We start from the raw sequence: 18,138 nt of genomic DNA on the forward strand, positions 1-18,138 counted from the left end.
GACACTTCATGCAGACTTAGTAACTTGTTTACCCTTGTTTTGAGCATTCCCACTGTTGGAAAGGAGAACCGTTCCTTTCCACGTGTGCAACTTTTGATTTATAGCATAAAATATCGCATTTTCTACTTCGCGTATTTGAATGCGTGATAAAAAATGAATAGGTGAATGCGCGATGAAATAAATCGATAGGTGAATGTGTGGTGTTATATCACGTTGAAATCTGTTTGCTGATGTGGTTGACAAATCGGTGAGTCTACTCGGCGATGAGAACAAGATCACGCTGTCTGGCATCTATAAGAGCCTTCGATTTCTCATCTCGAGTGATGACATCGTTAGGATCAACGACGATGAGTACTGCAGGGCCAAATGTGAGTTCAGTCAGTGCGACTCAGACAATTTGCAATGCCGCATCGGAGCGCACGCTGTTTTTCGGGCAAGACGCGTGGCATTTACATGGATACTTTCTGGAGCGCATACGGGATATCCTCAAGAAGGGGAAGCAAAGCCATGAGGAGGGGCACAAACCGATAAGGGAGCATATACAACCATGGGGAGGGGCACATACCCGTGAAGAGGGGCGCGAAGCCATGTAAAGAGACAACCACATGAGAGGAACACAAAAACATGAGGCGAGGCACGGTCCAAGACTTTCTTGAAATGCTTGCAATGTAGCCATTACTTGTGGAGAGCCATATCGCATATACGTGAAAGGCGAAAAAAGGTATGGACATGTGCTAACCGTGACTGCCTAAAGGGAGTGTTTCACATTTGAGTAGGGTTTTGAACCGAAATAGCCATCTTAAGATCATTCGGTACAATTTGCAACCCCTCGTTCTTAAGACAGAAAACACACTAGCTTCTGAGCTACGCCCTCGTGAAGTTATACAGAGTATTTCGTGCAGACTATTTTAGGGTAAATCAGGCGTACATAACGCCACATAAATACCATTTAAATACCCCCACCCCATTGTGGGTGAGACGTTCAAATTCAAGAAGAATGTAATCGTCGAGTCGTTCAGGTCTGGCCTTCGTGAGCACCGCTTCCAGGTAAAACGGACATTAATTAGCATCAATGTTGTGCAGACGGTGCAAGTTTTAAGCACGACTTACGTTTTGCGGTACAAAATTCAAGAAGTTGGGTGTGAACAATAGCCATTATAGAAATAGGGCTTCCAATAGAATAACTTGATATTAATGCGATAACCGAGTAAGTGAGTACAAGCAAACAACTTAAACTCAGCAAGAATGTGGAAGAACGCCACGAAAGAGGGTCAATACACCAGTTCATACTTATATTTACTTTAGTAAACACGACAGCACGGCCACCGCCAACTCTCGGCAAGTTGAAGTGCTAAAGGTGAGAAGTAGGCTGCCAATTTGCACGGCCAGTTTGTCAGCACCTCTAACGTTATTTAAACGTTCCATGGCGTAATCAAACAGTGCCGTGTTGAAGGGAATATGTACTAAGTAGAGAAAGTATGTTGTTTATAATGGTTCTTCCATTTCGAAGCATAATAATAGTTAAAGGTGATATTACTGTATTACATCTCATGCAACCTGTAATATGTTCGAATGTGGAGCGCTCCCTCATGCACGTGATGTATTTTAACCTGCGCTGCGTGGTGCTGTAGAAGTGTTTATGATCATTGTGGGTCGGCTAGTTCGCTGCCTCTTGATCGAACGGAATCTGCAGATGGACATTCGGACTAAGACTGAATGTTTTGGTGACCGCTTAATTGGGACAGGCCCCCTTTCCCCGTGTACGCTGCGGTGGTAATGTAGTAATAAGAGATCCCTTTTCGTCTGCGCTTCCTCCAATATCTCAGCACACGTCTTACAACTGAAATAGCGCCGCAAGTAAAACCTCTCGGTTCAGACCTATTACATCTTTGAAATGGCGGTGCTGTTGATTATTTCCGACTGCAAGAGGAGAAACTTTGCACGTCTGTGGCACACATGCCATGGTGTTGGTCAAACGCACATATCACCTATATGCATCGCAGCATATGATAGTTGACCGAGATGCTACATTAACTTCGCAGTGTGGACATGCCAGCTGTTGACCGCTTGTAAGGCTGCTTGCTGCATGGCCCACAGATGGACCACCGTCGGCGCCATCGCCGCCCATTTCGGATGATCCTCGCGTTCAAATTTTCCAGCGACCGGACCTTGAACAGTAAGCTAGACGGTTCGCGTACATGCATCGTTGCGTTTATGGCTTCAATCATTAGTGCGTCACGCACTGTAGTGACCTTTTTTGTCGTTATCTTTGGTTCGTCTTTGGCATGGCATTACGTGTTTGAGGTCGGTGTATCGAGCAGCCCTTATGCTCAGGCCAGGTTTAAGTCCGTCTTTACTTACATTTTAGAACTTGAGATTTGTGACGACCGATGACCGACATCGTTGCTGCAAGGTCAAACACTGTAATGCAGAGCCTTGGTTTGAACGAAAATAGTCGGACCCGGTCTGGGTCGTACAGTTGCTTGAATTAGGTATTGTTATGCTATGTTCATAATGCGGTAAAGGCTATCCAATGACTTAACCAAATTTAGAAACATAATACTACTCATATAAATTGTCAGTATCATTTATTCACACTTTCTACGAACAATCTGGATTCATCAGACGTCAGTCGTGTTTCTATTTTTCATCAGGCGTATGTTATTGCCGTCAAACACGCTCCCGATAAGTCTGGAGCATAAACAACGTCAGCAACTCGATCAGCGTCGCCAGGTCATATGCGACGTCACTAACACGCATTACACGTGTGGGTGACGTTACTCTGTGGTGTGTGCCAGGCGGGCCGCCGTCCCCTCGCGGCTTTCCATCACCCCCGCCGGCCAGGAAGAAGAGGCGATCGCAGCCGTTCTCACCACCACCGCTGTCATATTATTGGGAGTCTACCCACGCCGATTCACTCACCGCATTCCGTGTAAGTATTTAGTCAACTGAACGCCGGTGAGACTGGCTAGACTGAACAGATAGTGATCAGACTTGTTAGACCGGTGTACTTAAAGAGAACGTATGCTGCAAGTTGAGTGGACAAAATATGGAAATCGGTCGGCAATATGTGAATGCTATCGAGTGTGTACAATTTTTTATTTGGGATTACCCATCTGTGGAAATAAGTACTCTTGTGGATCCAGTTGGTAGTAGCTGTGACCTAGTCGGTGGACCTAGTCAGTTATAGACCTAGTTAGTTGTGACGTGAAGTCGCTTCGTCGCGTCTGAAAGACAGCAGCACGATCTGCCATCGCGTTCGAGTGCATCACTAAGCCATCTGGGCTGCATCAACACTGGGTTATTTAGTCCTGCCAGTGTTGCATGAGTTAACAACGCACATGCGCGCTGGAAAATCTCCGGCAAGTTATGATACATTCACCAGCTTGGTCATGTACGCATCACTGAGAAGGGATCTTTCACGCAACCTAAAAATTGTTTATTTAAACGGGCCAATTTCGGCGTTGTGTTGATCTATGTCGGATGCATTTTTCGTTCACCTTGAAACCATTCTGGGTACAGTCACACGCCTGATTGAAGTACGAGATTTCACGGCTCCTGCCGCCGTGCCGAAGATTCTAACTTCACAGGAGTCTGGCCGGCTTCTGCTTGCCGATCTGCGCACGACGCCAGACCATGCCGTAAAACATTCTACCCTCCCACGTATGAATACGCGGACCATTATGACGACGTCGATGGAGATACGATTGCGGAGATGTCCACAGTTATTGAAGGTCTAAGGTCCAACCAACGTACCACCATTTCTTCTTTTCGTCATATACACGTTGCGTTTGCATGGCACAAATGTCTTTGGGTAGTTGTTGCTTACTTGCCTGGATATATTTACAAATGCTTGTCAAGCTCTCCAGCTTCGCAGATACACCAGGTGGCAAGGAAGCAGTGTTCTGCCTCCTCGTTCATCGCTCCCGACTTGGCAGCAGACTTAACCGTCTCGAGTAGTCAAGGGAATAAAGGCGCTCTAACAAACCGAGCTATCGCGACGAACAAACATGCAATGTTTTAGGTGGTGTGGAGGAACTGATGTTAGACGCGCTGCATGGTAACCTTCGTTGGACCCTGCTACGATACAGGGGGGGGGGGGGGGGGCAGTTACAAACGAGGAGGCCCATGTTCCGTGTTAAACCGCTCTTTTTATTCAGGATGCTCGTTTTATGCATATGATGGAGTATTCCTAGCACAAAAAGCCCATTTCATGCATCAGGTGGCTGCGGTTTCGGATCACGATGCTTTGCGTTGGGGTGAGGAGGCTCCTTGGCTATACTCGAAGCCCACTCGTTAATCGCAAGCACCCCATTCTCAAAAATGGGCTCCCTCTATGCATCAGGAGGCTCTTTTCTTGGGACTTGGCACCCTGCTGTTGGTTGTAAGACCGTTTGCTGGCGAATTAAAAGGCCCCATTCAGAATCTTTTATCTGTCGACATTGACTTTCTTTGATATGATGCATGTAGCAGTTTGGTAAGAGAGCACATGCCCTCGGTGCCGCTCCCCGCTGAATACCACACTGCTGAGGAGTCCCCCCCCCCCCCCCCCCCCTGTGAAGAAGATCCCATTTTGTCCAGTAGGCCCCCGGAAACTCCTGCTCCCAAACTCACTACCCGTAGCGTTCCCCCTCCCAATGTATCAATTATTTAGTTACGTTTGGCATGTCTAAACGGTGTTATTTCCTACATTCATCATATTACATGCACGCGCATTTTCTTCAGATAAAGTGTGAGTGGGATGCATTCTCTTCGTCAGGCGAATTCGGTGGACGGGTCTTCGCGAGATCATTAAAAACAGCGTCGCTAGCATTTACAACGAGGACCTTATCCAACTCTTGACATACTACAAGACAAAACAAGTGTGCAACGTCACCATGAAAACAGTCCAAATGACGACAAATAACTGAAAAATGTCATTGTATGCTGTGAGCTCCAAAAACCGAACACAGATTAAGGGCTGCTACATAACTGGCATGGCAACAGCTCTGTCAAGACGCTTGATCATGCGTATACAGGATAATGCCCCTCATGGGTGTCGATTTCTGAAAATGTTTGTGTGGGGGGGGGATGAGGGCTAGATTCGTGGAAGTCGTCGTCATAAGGGGACAGAGTTAAGACCTTCTCGGATCTCGTGCCTGATGTTTTGGATATCATTTATGTATATACATATACGTATATATATATATATATATATATATATATACGTATGTGTGTGTATAATATGCTTAGATATCCTTTACAACTCATGTGCTTAGCCACAGCAATCATGCACCGAAGCCACACAGATTGCATCTGCTTTTTATAAAAGCACCTGTTCCGTGAAGCTGAAGGAATTGTGGTTACAGCTCTCTTGCAAACTGGAAATTAAAGTTATGCATACTTTGCCATTACGTGCTTGGGAATTTGTGTGCTGATTCTTTCGCTCAAAAGAATAACGCGTCCAGTGTTCACACTATATTTGGCTATCATAATCCATTTATACGCGGGTTCCCAAGACACCGAAATTTCATTAATAAAACGTATGCATTTTGGTGAACATTAATGTAAGCAATTTCACGTGAAATACCGTTAATGTTTACTTCACGTACAGTTTAAGAACAATATTTTTAACATTACTGCAAACATGCTTAGGCAGTTGCCCTTCTGTTAAAAATGTACTTTTCCTGCTCTTTTTGATTAACACGCGCCCGGACCGCCGGTTGAATACCCTTTGCTCGGGTGGGGGTCAAGTTGACCACCGAGATCTCTTAATCCAAAAGAGAGCTAAAGAGACCATGTTCATAGGGCGTGTTGGCCCGTACGTAAACTCGCTTGGGTCAGAGTTTAAGGTCCCTAGGTCATGAACTTCGTGCCGAATAAGGTCAAACAAGGTAAAACTTCAAAATCGTCTTCAAAGCATGCCCAGAATCTAGATACCTCCTCTGAGTAAAAAGTTGCATGCTCGTTCAACTTAAGTTACCTTGCTTGACGTTTCTAAGGTCACGGTTGCCAAAATCAAGGAAGACTGCCCTGAGTTTTGTATATAAATCAGCGACAAAGGTTACGCCAAGCAGTATGCTTCTAAAAACCAAATGTTGACTTGGGTTATTCCAGGTCAGTGACCTGTTTTGACCTTTAAGAATTCCATGGAAAGTGTTCTATGCGGTTCCCATTATCAATAAATTTAAAAGGCGCACCAGAAACTACCCCACACAGCAGGCTCTGGAGCAATGAAACAGGTTGGTTTTGACCTTGGCCTGACCCTCACGTCTGATCCTAGGTCAATAGAATTTGTTCATTTATTTGGTGTGTTACCTAAGGAAATCTTTCACATGCATGGATTCTTCTAACACTCCGATATTTTATCAGATTGAACAAATCCTCAGAAGTCGACTCCGCTAAATCGATAGCGCGACTTTGACCTGCCTTAGGCCAACGATCTTGCAAAGTACATCTAATTTTTTGATGCCACATGATCTGCTATTCAATTATCTATTGGTACGCCAAACTTGGCGCCGCTATGCCGCGCCGTTCGGAAACCGTGCCGGAAATATCCTCGGGGTGGTCAATTTGACCCCCACCCGAGCAGGTGTTAACACAAAATGTAAAGCCAGCCATTCGTCTGGGGGACACTGTTCCGAGCTTTTACAACTCTGAAGGGAAAGCAGCTGTGATTCGTTTCACTTCCAGTGTGTGAAAAATGAAACACCTGCCATATTAATGTATTGCGTAATTTAGGTTGATTGTAACAGTATTGCTAGTTGCCTGGTTTTTCAATTACCATGCGATGATACGTACGCGTACTCGGCGCTCAGTGAGCGTACCGACGCTGGGACACAGCCAGAGTCTTGGTAATTGGGCATGGGACGCAAGGCTATACAACCTTTACCCTGGGGAAAGGCCCCCACCAAAAATAGCAGTAATTGGATATGGCCCACATGATTTTGAGTGGAGGCCCTTCTTTAAAACCAGGATTCATCAATAGATACAATGCTGTCATGTGTTTGAAGTAAATAAACTGAAGGAAACACACCGGCGTTATTCAATTTACAATGTTTCTATGGACTCCTTCTAAGTCGATAGCACTCGGGTGCTGTGCCGGAATTTTCCGGGCTGTACAGAGTCATCATAAACGTAGATTTAGATCGAACTGAGGTCGTAAATTTGCATCCACATCAGCCTGTTTTGTTGTCAAAATGCCCGAATTTGTTCAGAATCAAGTAGGAGGAGAATTACATAACCCAGTTTTGGCCTTGCGCGCCGGTCTTATAACAAAACATGCAGTATACAGGAAAAAGGCAGAAAAATCAACTCAAGCGAAACCACCTACGCTCGGCGTTGCAGTCTCCAGAGGGCGTGCCGCTCGTGCTTGTGTCTGACACTAGACAGTGACCAACGGGCGGACGAAAATGACAACGCTTCTGGAGGAGTTACCTTTGAACGCATTCGGACGTCAAATGAATCGCTTGGAAGGTATTCCGAGAGTATGTTTCACGTGAGCAATTTTATATTTATAGTATAAACGGACTTGCATTCATTGCATCGTGAACCGCTGCAAGGATTTGGTGGTAAAACTAGACAAGTAAATATAGAATCTCTGTTTTTGTGCTGTTGTCCCTGTTTCTCCCTCCAGAGCATAAGCTCAAAATTGTTTAAGCTGAAGATACGCGACAGTCCAGTTTCTCAATGGTACGCATTGATTTTTAAGAGATTGTTGGAGCATTTCTTCACGGCGGCTGTTCTCGGGCGCCGGGCACCCACCATCCAGTGCTATCTGCATTGGCCAATGCCGCTCGTTCTCACGGAAACTGAAACCCCGGCCACTGGTGCTGTTGCTCCTAAGATTGCGATCATGCAAGCCCAAAACTGTTTTATGCAATTTACTTCACATGATGGCCCTGAACAAGAATGGACGCCTCGTTTGTGTTGGCCTTCTCATTTTTTACCTCATTGTGATCTGCCCTGTTCAATGCTAAGGAAATCCCTTTCCTTTCCCGGGCGAGGGACCCAGTGGGCAGACCAACGGGGGGCACGGCTCAGTTCCCGGTCAGGTGCTTCAGGGCCCTTCGGTTACAGTGTGGGGTGTCTGCCGGCTGCCATGCCGGTGACACAGGGGCGGAATACCCTGGCCGATGCAGAAAACGTAAGAGGCGTGCATCATACATTGGTCGCCTGCCTGACACCGGAGGCCCCCTAACCCGCCCATTTGTTCCCAAATAGACGCTGGGTCCCCGCAATGACGCAAAACATCCCTTATCGTCGCAGGTGTCCAGTAGTTGGCGCAGAGATTAGGATGGGTTCCTGCTTAGGATTAGGAAAGTAGGATGGGCCCCGGTTCGGCATAACGGGCCCCTGCCTGAAGTAGCATGGAGAGCCCACGTTCGGTACCGGGGCCTTGCCCGACAAAGTGCCTTCTGCTACCGCGTTATTAATTCGAGCTTTCACTGTCGGAGGACCACGACCAACGCAAGACGTCTCTGGCTTTTAGCACCCCGTCCCTGTCGCTGTCATTCAGATACTGCCCTAGCCTTCCCGAGGCCCCTTGCAAACATTGGCCCTCTTTTAGCCACTGTGGGTCTGACCAACAGAGAAGCCCTCATTGTTGCAAGGGACCCTTGCCCCTGCTTGGGAAATGGGCCCCCAGGGCTAAGCCTGACACGGAGCCATTGCGCGTGTTACGGTCGTTAAGACTCAGCGAGTTTCGCAAAATAGGATTGTTGAGACAAGCGAGAAAAACTAGCGCCATCTACATTTAAAAAAGAGTAGGTTACCTCCCAGATTTGACTCAATTTCCTCCCGGTAATGTTATAGAGTTGATGTCCTCCCAAAAAGAATAGAGAAATACGGTCCTGGTCTAATAAGTTTGCCTGCTCTATGTCGGCGAAAAATCCTGTCGTTGGGTACCATTATAATTTTGCTCGGCGTCGATCGTCGAAACCAGCTTTCGGCAATCGACATGAAGTCGATGTTATGTGGCTTCAGACGTTGCTAGACGTGAACGGCTTCGGGAGCAAAGAGCGTAAGTTGAGTTGCGCGGCTAATAATGTCTGTCATGGAACTCCCCGCCGATTGTCGCAAGGCGGAGTGCAGAGGCCATTGGGCGTGTTCGACACAGCTTGTGCTGGTGGTCATGGTCGGACGATTACCGCTGTCGGTTTAGTCGGCTGTTGTCGACCGTCAGGTTCTTCAACCGTTTCATCAAATATTCATGCTGAAGTGGAGGTCGACACCTTTCAAGGGTTCCTCCGAATATAGACGGCCAATAACTTTGTAACGCCTTGTTTTCACTTTCCGGTAAGGCGTCGTAGCAAAGCGTCATAACTCGCTGCGATATGTATAACTTAAACATAGCTGAAAAATGCCAAACGCTCCCACAGCAGAAAAAACTAGAACACAGTCAGCCAAAGATATAAATCGTGTACTTTAAAACATGCGGCATACTGGAAAAAACAGAAGAATAAACACAAGTAAACACGGAACGACTGCGGAGCTATAACGCCGTGACTAACTCAGTCAGATGCCCTAAACTTGACATGACCTCGTATATTTCATTTTCTTCGGCTCTTTACCTGTGAAAAATTAGTGGAAGCCTTTCTTGAACTTTATGTAGTTTCGGGCGCTTTTTCGTTACATTCTATATGAGCTTGGGCCCCAAAGGGTTGGAGGGCCAAACTCACCGTTGAGGGGTGGGGGGGGGGGGGGGGGGGGGCAGACTGAGCATTGGGCGGCCAGTGTCCCACCCAAAAAAAGCAAACCGACAACTGTGGTGCCCCCAACTTTCCCTTCCCGGAAACACACCAATAAGATCAAACGCGACAAAGTCTGGCAGCAACCACCTCAGGGCTGCCTTCTTTTAATTGCCGCCGCCGGCTTTCCATACTGGGGTTATTCGATATATCAGAGGAAGCCATCCAACCATTAACAAACAGTTGACATACTGTGTTGCCTTTGCCATGCGACGTGCGACCTGCTTCCCAGTTCCTCATATATCACCCGTCCGTGATATCTTGACATACCCTTCTTATACTGATACTCCGAAAGGGTTTTACGTGCAAAACTACATCGTTCTTCTCCGTCCAATCTTGTTTGCAATCCTGACCAGCCGTGCGCTTTAACTGAGGATAGACAATAGATCTCTGAAACACTGCATCTGAACTTAATGGGCTTAGTTGATATAATTATAATATACGTGACCATTCTAGGAAATTCTCACCTTTGATTTACTTAACGAAGCTAAATGTTTAATGCGGCGGTATGAGCTTGCTGAGAAAATGATGAGATAATTGACTGATGAAGGTCAATTATACTTTGATTTGTAGCCAACTATACCTTCATTTATGCATATGTATATGCAGATTTGTACGGTCACATGCATATGCACTAGTATATGCATATCACAACACGTACATAAATACATAACTTCTAAATTTGGGGCTTAGACTCTCGTTCCCTTTGCTCGGCTGCGCTTAAGCATTCACACAAAACGACACCCCTGTCACGAACTGCCGGACCGCCCTTAGAAACTGCAATTGCAAACAGAATATTTTACTTTTGACCTGCATATATTTTCCACATGGGTCCTATCGCCAGCGTCATGGGATGTCGCTGTAATGCCCGATGGTCGTGTCTGTGTTGACCTGGCACACCTGTGACCGTTACATTTCAGAGCAACTCATTCGTGGTGCTGTCGGACCTTGTCATCGAGACGCGCAACTGTGTCGCCTTAGCCCGCGAGAACTTCTTTTATCTGTATCGAGGTGGTAGTGTACCAGGATTCCTTGCGGCGGCCTTCACAACCGACTCAAATCCCGGCAGCAACAGCAGCAGCAGCAATCCCGAGTCACGGGTGGCTGCCAGATACGGCTAATAGCATGCAGATCCGTCACCTGCCCTGGTCACGGGTGGTGTTGCAGTGCAGGGGTTACTAAATGCATGATGACATGATGACGCCAAAGTGGCACGATAACGACAAAGTGGCAAGCGGGTAGCTCATAGCGGTCGACAGTCATTTTGGAGTGCCGTTTTATGCTGTGCTGTTTCTGGACCACCAGAGCATAAAGGTGCGTTCCAGGTGCTCGTGTTCGCGCACAGGTGTTTTTGGTTGCGGTTCTGGCTGCATGCATTTCAAGTTCTTTTTCATTGGCTCAGCATGTGTTGACAGCCCGTTCCGTGCTTATGACGTCACGGAACAATATCCGAAATGGCAATTGCGTTGGCGTGCTGGGGTGGGGGAATATCTCCCCCTTAGACTCTCATTTTTCTTTGAGCACCATGGATAGTTTCTGACCGGAAGTTGAAAATCAGCGTGATTAGGTCTTGCCGAGCTGACAGCTCCCTCCCCTAAGAAAATCCTATCTGCGCCATTGGTCATTGCACGAACGATGATGTCACCGGTGAGCTCTACGCCAGCTTCTGAAGACTGACGGATTAGGAATCATATTTCTGTTACATAATAAGTTCAGTCAGAAGCCATCTGTTGTGATAAAAGCCCGATTCTGTGCGATCCGGGCTCCCTGTCCTTCCTCCCCCTGGTTGAACCCATGATTCACGTTAATTTTCATTTATCCAACCCTTCAGATTGCGCTACTTGCATCAGGCAGCAAGTTGGTCCGTCCACCTACGCATCCTTTGACCTTCTGGGACACGTTATAAGGACGGATAGAAATACTGGGAACGGTATCCAGTAGCCTTCGCGATCCTTAAAAAAACACTGGAGACATTGTCCTCAAGTGTTCCCAGTGGTGGATCTGCCCAGATGCCCATTCGCCTCTCTCGTAATCGAACGTGGGCCAAACGTTGTGCTTGGTCTGCAATTCTGCATTGTTTTCGTCATTGGTAGCTTTTTACATAGGTGCGTCGTTGCACTGGTCACAATGGTGTTGGCCAAGTGGTGCTCAATTCAGTCATCGAGATGCGGGCGACGCTTCAAGCCATGAAAGAGCTGCCCTCGTCCTCGTCTCAGATTGACGTAGAATGGTAAGGGCCAGTGCGCCGCAAAACCTCAGGACTTTTGTCGTCACTTGGCCGAGTAGGACCAACCACGTGGTACTCTCATACTGCAGATCGGCTCCCGTGAAGGCATCAGTCGGGAGTCTCAGAATCTCTGCCAAGCTCTGTTTGGCATTGCTAGCGGTGTGGAACCCACGGGCTGCCAAATGCTGGCCAGAGAGTGTCCGCAGTTTACCCGTCATCGGTTCAGCTGTCTCTGGTTCATTGTACTTAGTTCGGTTGTCCCTGGTTCATTTGTCTCTGGTTTAGTTGAACAGGGATAGTTGACACTGGTGCCGTTGCCCTGGGTCAGTTGCCACTGGCTCGAAAGCCACTGAGTCAGTTGTCACAGAGCAAGTTATCACTAAGCCAGCTGTCACTAGGTTATGTTTTACTGGCTCAGCTGTCCCTGATTCAGCCGTCATGGTTCAGTTGTTCTGGATCACATGTCGCTGGTTCTATTGCCAAACGGAGCCGTGCCGGCCGATGACTTTTTACGTCCTTGACGTGCGAAGAGCCAGCACTACATCTCTTTCCAGGCATTTACATGCCAACATATGGCTAAATCCCTGGCTCATGTGTGCCTAACCTGTTATTGGTGGATATGATATGGCACGTCAGCCAAAGAAATAATGCTAGATTTGGTCAAACATTAATCGCCATTTATTCACAGCTTTTATGACGCTTTCCCTCGAGCCTTATTTTCATAATCGTCGCATGTGCTCTGTAAACTTTGCCGATTTCGAAGTCGAAAGGCATTTCAGAAGAGCGTAGCATAACTTTAATCATCTAACCTATGTTCTTCAAATGCATTTAAGTTCCGTAAAACTAGTTCCGTAGGCCGTGGGACCACATGTTAGTCACTACAAATATTGCTACAGAGCCATGATATTTGCATGTACGTCGGCAAGGCTGATATAATATTTACATGTTGAACATAATAGACTCAGTGTTAACCCTTCCGATCTCGTTGAAACTGTGCCATGCTGTCCAACTAGCGCCTGGCCACATGCTGGTAGCATAATAATGTCACGCTCACAGAAGGAGCTTCCTTCTTGGGAAGTCAATGGTGTCCAGGCATCTCAATTGGTATGAGACCATACGCTCAAAATATGATGTACCTTGAAGGTTATTTGGTCAAAGCAAAGTCACACCAGAACTTACCTTTTTACGCACCAAAGGTACACATGCTTTTGGTCAGGGGCGTTAGTTTTGTAAATGACTGGGAAACCATTCTGAACGCTTGCCACCTAACCATCTACACAATGTTTGTTTCTGAACGGACCTGCCTTGGACGACGGCGATTCAACAGCGATTTTTATTTTCAGATTGTTTTTAGCTATCAGTCTCCTGTAAATGTGAACAGCATGTTTGGCGCACTTGTGGGCACCAAATAATGCTCGGAAAGATAAGTCTGTGTGATACTTAGTTCTTTCATTTGTTGCACTATTTTAGTCAAAAGGAGGGTCTGAGCCGACATTGTAGACATGGATCTCCCAATATACTGCGCTGAGGTATTACTGAAGGTGAAGATATGGTTAGATATTGGTCAAGCCTACCTTTTCACGCATTATTTCGTGGACAAGACTTGTTTCCATCCAAAGACAACATTGCATGGCCCTTGCTTTTCAGTGTTAGATGCAAAAAATGTAACTAAAAATTGTCGTTCTTCGTAACGAACTGGGCGCAATGGTTGAAAAACACAGCTATGGAGAGAAGTAAGGTTGTCAGGCTCTTGGCCAGCACTTCCTCCCCTCCCCCTATCATTTACGCAGATCTTTGCCCTTGTTTTCAGCATTGCCAGATACCTGATACGCGACAAATTTTGGAGGGCAAGTATAGTGTATTCTTTTCAGGCATCCGCGTGAGAAACTTGAACTCATCTGTGCTGTGTTTCTTTAATTCCTGCTCCCACCGTGACATTCGTTGCACTGAAGTGTGGCCCAATTCGAAGGTGTGCTAGTCTGTATCATCTATCGTTTCAGATTCACTCCTTCCTGGTGCTCTCTGACCTAGTAATGGAAACTCGTGCCTGTACCGTCCGCTCCCGGCAGCGGACTAGGTACTACTGGCTCTGCCGTTACTTGCCTGAAGAACATTTTCGGCCGATCGCCTTCTCCTCAGGTGGGTATCTGTACAGGGCGATGAACTTCACTTCCGAAGCCATTGCTCGCAACCCGACACCGACACTACAATCACTGCTATTCGACAAGTCACTCCGCAAAGCAACGACAGGTTCATCCTAACCAGAGACCAGGCTGACACGTCCGGCGGACAGCACCCCTTAACCCAACATGCCCTCTGGTTGTCTGCAAAGTTGGGGACCTGCGTGACCACACTCTGAAGGAGCAGGCCGTTTAGGGTGTCCCTTTTATCTCCGTGATGAATCGAACGAGCGCGCCTGCTCATTCCTGGATATCTTTTGATCCGTCGTGCAACACGCCTCTGGTAACACACCAATTTTAGATGTGAACTCGTTCAAACTTTGCAGAACCAGAAGCTGGCAATGCTATATGAGCTATCTCCTATATTACTCTTCTCCGCTCCGAATTATCATCAGCTTAGTGAGATGAGGAGTCGATCCGGGGTAGTTGATGGTTATGTAGTTAACTGATTATTTAAATGCGTCTGCAGGATAGATTGCTTTAAAATCTACCAACATGGCTGAAAAGGTGTCTTTCTGTCACCCACGAAATTTTGAATCGTCTTGTCACCTGGAATCAAATCCCTCAGAAACCATCGTAATATACATCTAAAGGCAGTAAACCACAAGAAGGAGAAACAAATTAATTGTAGTGCGGCATAACCAGCGAACATTTTCGTTCCGGGAAGCTCATTTGCACTGTAGTTTCACTTCTTGGCCACCAAGCACTGAATGAAGGTTGCGTCTGACTTAGCAGAATCGTCATACAAAGGCATACTTAACATAACCAGCCTAAAGGCGTTTAGTTTTCTGTTCAGTTGGGGGGGAGGGGGGGGGGGGGCAAATTGTAATTCTTAACCAGCGATGCAGTTTCCTATTTCTAGTTCTCATCAGCATCAATTATTTTTCATCTGTCGTAAATTAGGGGTTCAGCATCCAAAAAATTAATGATGGGAGACTACACTCCTGCTGCCAGCCACAAATCTGGGGAAGAAAAACATTTCTGTCGCATCTCGGAGGCATGCTCAGACATTTTTACTTCCTGCACCCCCGCCCTTCTCCCTGCGTCTCTCACCCCTACGTGCTTTGCAAAACTGCATCCCTGTAACCCTGCACTTATCGATAATATGGTTTTTCAAACACCTGAAACAATATCATTTTTCGTTTTGTGACGTCATCGTACAATCAGCTGAAAGAGTTGGCGACCTCCATTATCTTGGCATGATCATCGCCGGTCAAAACTCGCACTTTGTAACGTGATTCCAATTATTTGGAGCAAAACCCATGCAATATCGGTGTCAACGGATGTAAACGGCATTTTTGAATACCTCTAGCACCCTCAGTCAGCTTTATATGTAGTATGATGACAACCAAATGGGTTTTATTTTATCCCTGTCTACCGATCAGTGTGCTAAGTCTGAGGTGCAACGGGCAATGCGAAAGGCCTACGCGGGGGATGCTCAGCCTCTTACCTCAAAGCCGCTGTTCCTCTCAGTAGCAGGAAGCCCCGGATGGATCCTTGACGTGTGTTGCTCCAACGACCTCCGTTTACCACTGAAGCTACAGCTCAGGTATCCACAAACAACAACTCATAGGTGTCGGTTTGTATTTTTTTTTTGTTTTGAGGGCCTTGCCCCCCCCCCCGGAATGCTGAGTTGCCCCCCCCTCCCTGTTAGCGTGGCCCCAAATGTTTTTGGCTGGAATACTGGAAAGAGCGTGCTTAGAAGATGATCATAACGAAAGGTGTGCCTACTTTTTCTCCGTAGTAGCCTACTCTTTCTCCACTATCATAACAAAAAGTCATGGCTGTTCCCACCACAAAATACCAATCCTAGCAGGTGAGCGAGTAAACGATGCAATAAGCTTCGCATACGTAGCACCATAGGACACGTGATGGTTTGTGAGTTTACAGTGAAAAACTCTGGAATACGGGGATGACCTAAGTCCTCCATGGCTAACCCCGTCCCCGTCGCCCAGAACAAAACTGTTTGGCGCCCCCCATGACCGCTATAGAAGCACGCCATCAGCCCCCTGAGGTGGTCTCCAAAGGGGCGCATTCACTTGCCGATCAAGTAAAAGACCGGAAGCCAAGCTAAGCTAAGCTAAGCTAAGCTAAGTTAAGCTAACCCAACCTAACCTAACCTAACCTAACATAACTGAGAATGGACCAGAACTTAAGCCAACCTAGCCTAACCTAACCTAACCTAACCTATCCTAACCGAGAATAGACCAGAACCTAAGCTTAGCTAGCCTAACCTAACCTAACCTAACCTAACCTAACCTAACCTAACCTAGCCTAACCTAACCTAACCTAACCTAACCTAACCTTACCAAACCTAACCTCCCCACCCTATATGCCCTCCAACCCAGCATCCCATTGGCGTCCATGTTCCATGCCATATATGGGCACCGTATAGTGAACTTTTATTTGGCCGCCATGTTCTCATTTTGCTTAACATTCCCCACCCAATCCCCCTGCAACCCAGCGTCCCGTTGGCGTCGAGAATCAAATTTCATGGATTCTTGTTAGATTGGCCGGGTACATTTTTATGGTTCCTGATGCTGCGTGATGCGCAATAATGTTGTGACCACGCGCAGTAATGGCGACGGTGCCACGGCTGCTGTGTGTGTGCGGCGCTCGGCAGCTCGCCATGGTAATTATAAAAAATTCGAAGGTATGAGCATGAATCTACCTGTTTTGTGATTATTTACGATATGTCCTGCCTCAAACACGACGAATGGTGTACAATGATTTTTTCTAACGTTAGGTAGGAAAGTACACCTTGACCTTTGCGTGGCTTCTACACTGCTTAAATCAAAGACTTTTATAAAGTATACAAGGATTAAAACATACTGCGTTTAATCAAAATCAGATGGTCGAAATACGGTGAGAAAAAAATGTAAAGGGGGAGTAAGTTGCCGAGTCTTCGGTTTCGCCCCTCCCCATAGTTTACAAAAATTGACGTCCCTGCAATAACCCTAGATCGGGAGGTCTTTTTAACGGCATTACCACAAAGATGACAGTACTTTTTTTACTTTGGTACCTGTACGGCCGACGGAGGGAAGAGCTACGCTGGCTGCAGGGTTTCGTGCACTGCCGTGCTGGGGAAATGCTGTAAGGCATCAGCTGACATTAGGACGTCACTGAAAATGGGTTGCATCGATCGGGATCGGGGTTCTTTCCGGCCGACTGAAGTTCATAAGTGTAGTACTAGTGATGTGATGTCACTGGTATTCGACTGGGTATGTGACGTCACTGGTCGTGAGTTTTATGGATCTTTCGGGTCCACTGAATGCCGTAAGGCATGTGATGGCGATGTGTCGTCACTGGTATTCGATTAAACATCAGGCGCGACCGACCTGGTACCATCTTTACTTTCCGTACCCGTCTGCTGCAAGCATTTGTGTGCCGCATAAAGGTTTGACCGAATGTGAAATAAATGAACCGAATCACCTCAATGTGTGACGTCACTAGTCATTAATTCATACGAGTGCACTTAGGCCCCACGGCCACGCTGTGTTATGGTCCGTGAAGTATCACCGGATAGCACGACGTCACTGGTATTTGAATAAATACTGGGCGCAACAGGCCGTGCCTTATTTTTACCTTTCTACCCGTCTACTGCAAGCATTGGCGTGCTGGATGAAAGCTGCCGAACCACCTGAGTGTGTGCCGTCACTGGTCATGAGCTTCACCAGTGCTTTTGGGCCAACTGAAGGCCACAAGGTGTCAGTTAACGACGTCACTGCTATGCGACTGATTGTAAGAAATTCAATGGTCGTGGGTCTTCACGGGCCCTTTATGACCGACGAAGTGCCGTAAGGCATCACCTGGCGATATGACGTCACTGGTATTTGGCTGAACATCAGGCAACGCCATGCTCCATCTGTACTTTTCGTATATGTCTACTGCAAGTATGGGCGGATTTTTTGCGGCCAGCTGAAGACCATAAAGCATCAGCTAACAATGTGACGTCACTGGCATTCGACTGTGCGTGATGTCACTGGTCATGAGATTTTACGGC

General features: G+C 46.9%; 1 long non-coding RNA gene across 2 annotated transcripts; it reads left to right on the forward strand.

Moving 5' to 3' along the window:
• The first annotated feature begins 155 nt into the window (after positions 1-155).
• Positions 156-14,927, forward strand: LOC119102640 (uncharacterized). Of its 2 annotated transcripts, none has more exons than XR_005094729.1 (4): positions 156-368; positions 2,098-2,176; positions 2,799-2,932; positions 13,956-14,927. It is a non-coding gene; the product is annotated as an uncharacterized LOC119102640 (long non-coding RNA). The 2 variants fall into 2 exon arrangements; XR_005094728.1 differs by having other exon boundaries at positions 230-247.
• The last annotated feature ends 3,211 nt before the right edge of the window (positions 14,928-18,138 follow it).

The sequence above is a fragment of the Pollicipes pollicipes genome, unplaced genomic scaffold (assembly GCF_011947565.3).
Source record: "Pollicipes pollicipes isolate AB1234 unplaced genomic scaffold, Ppol_2.1 Scaffold_5724;HRSCAF=6776_pilon_pilon_pilon, whole genome shotgun sequence".
NCBI lineage: Eukaryota > Metazoa > Arthropoda > Thecostraca > Pollicipedomorpha > Pollicipedidae > Pollicipes > Pollicipes pollicipes.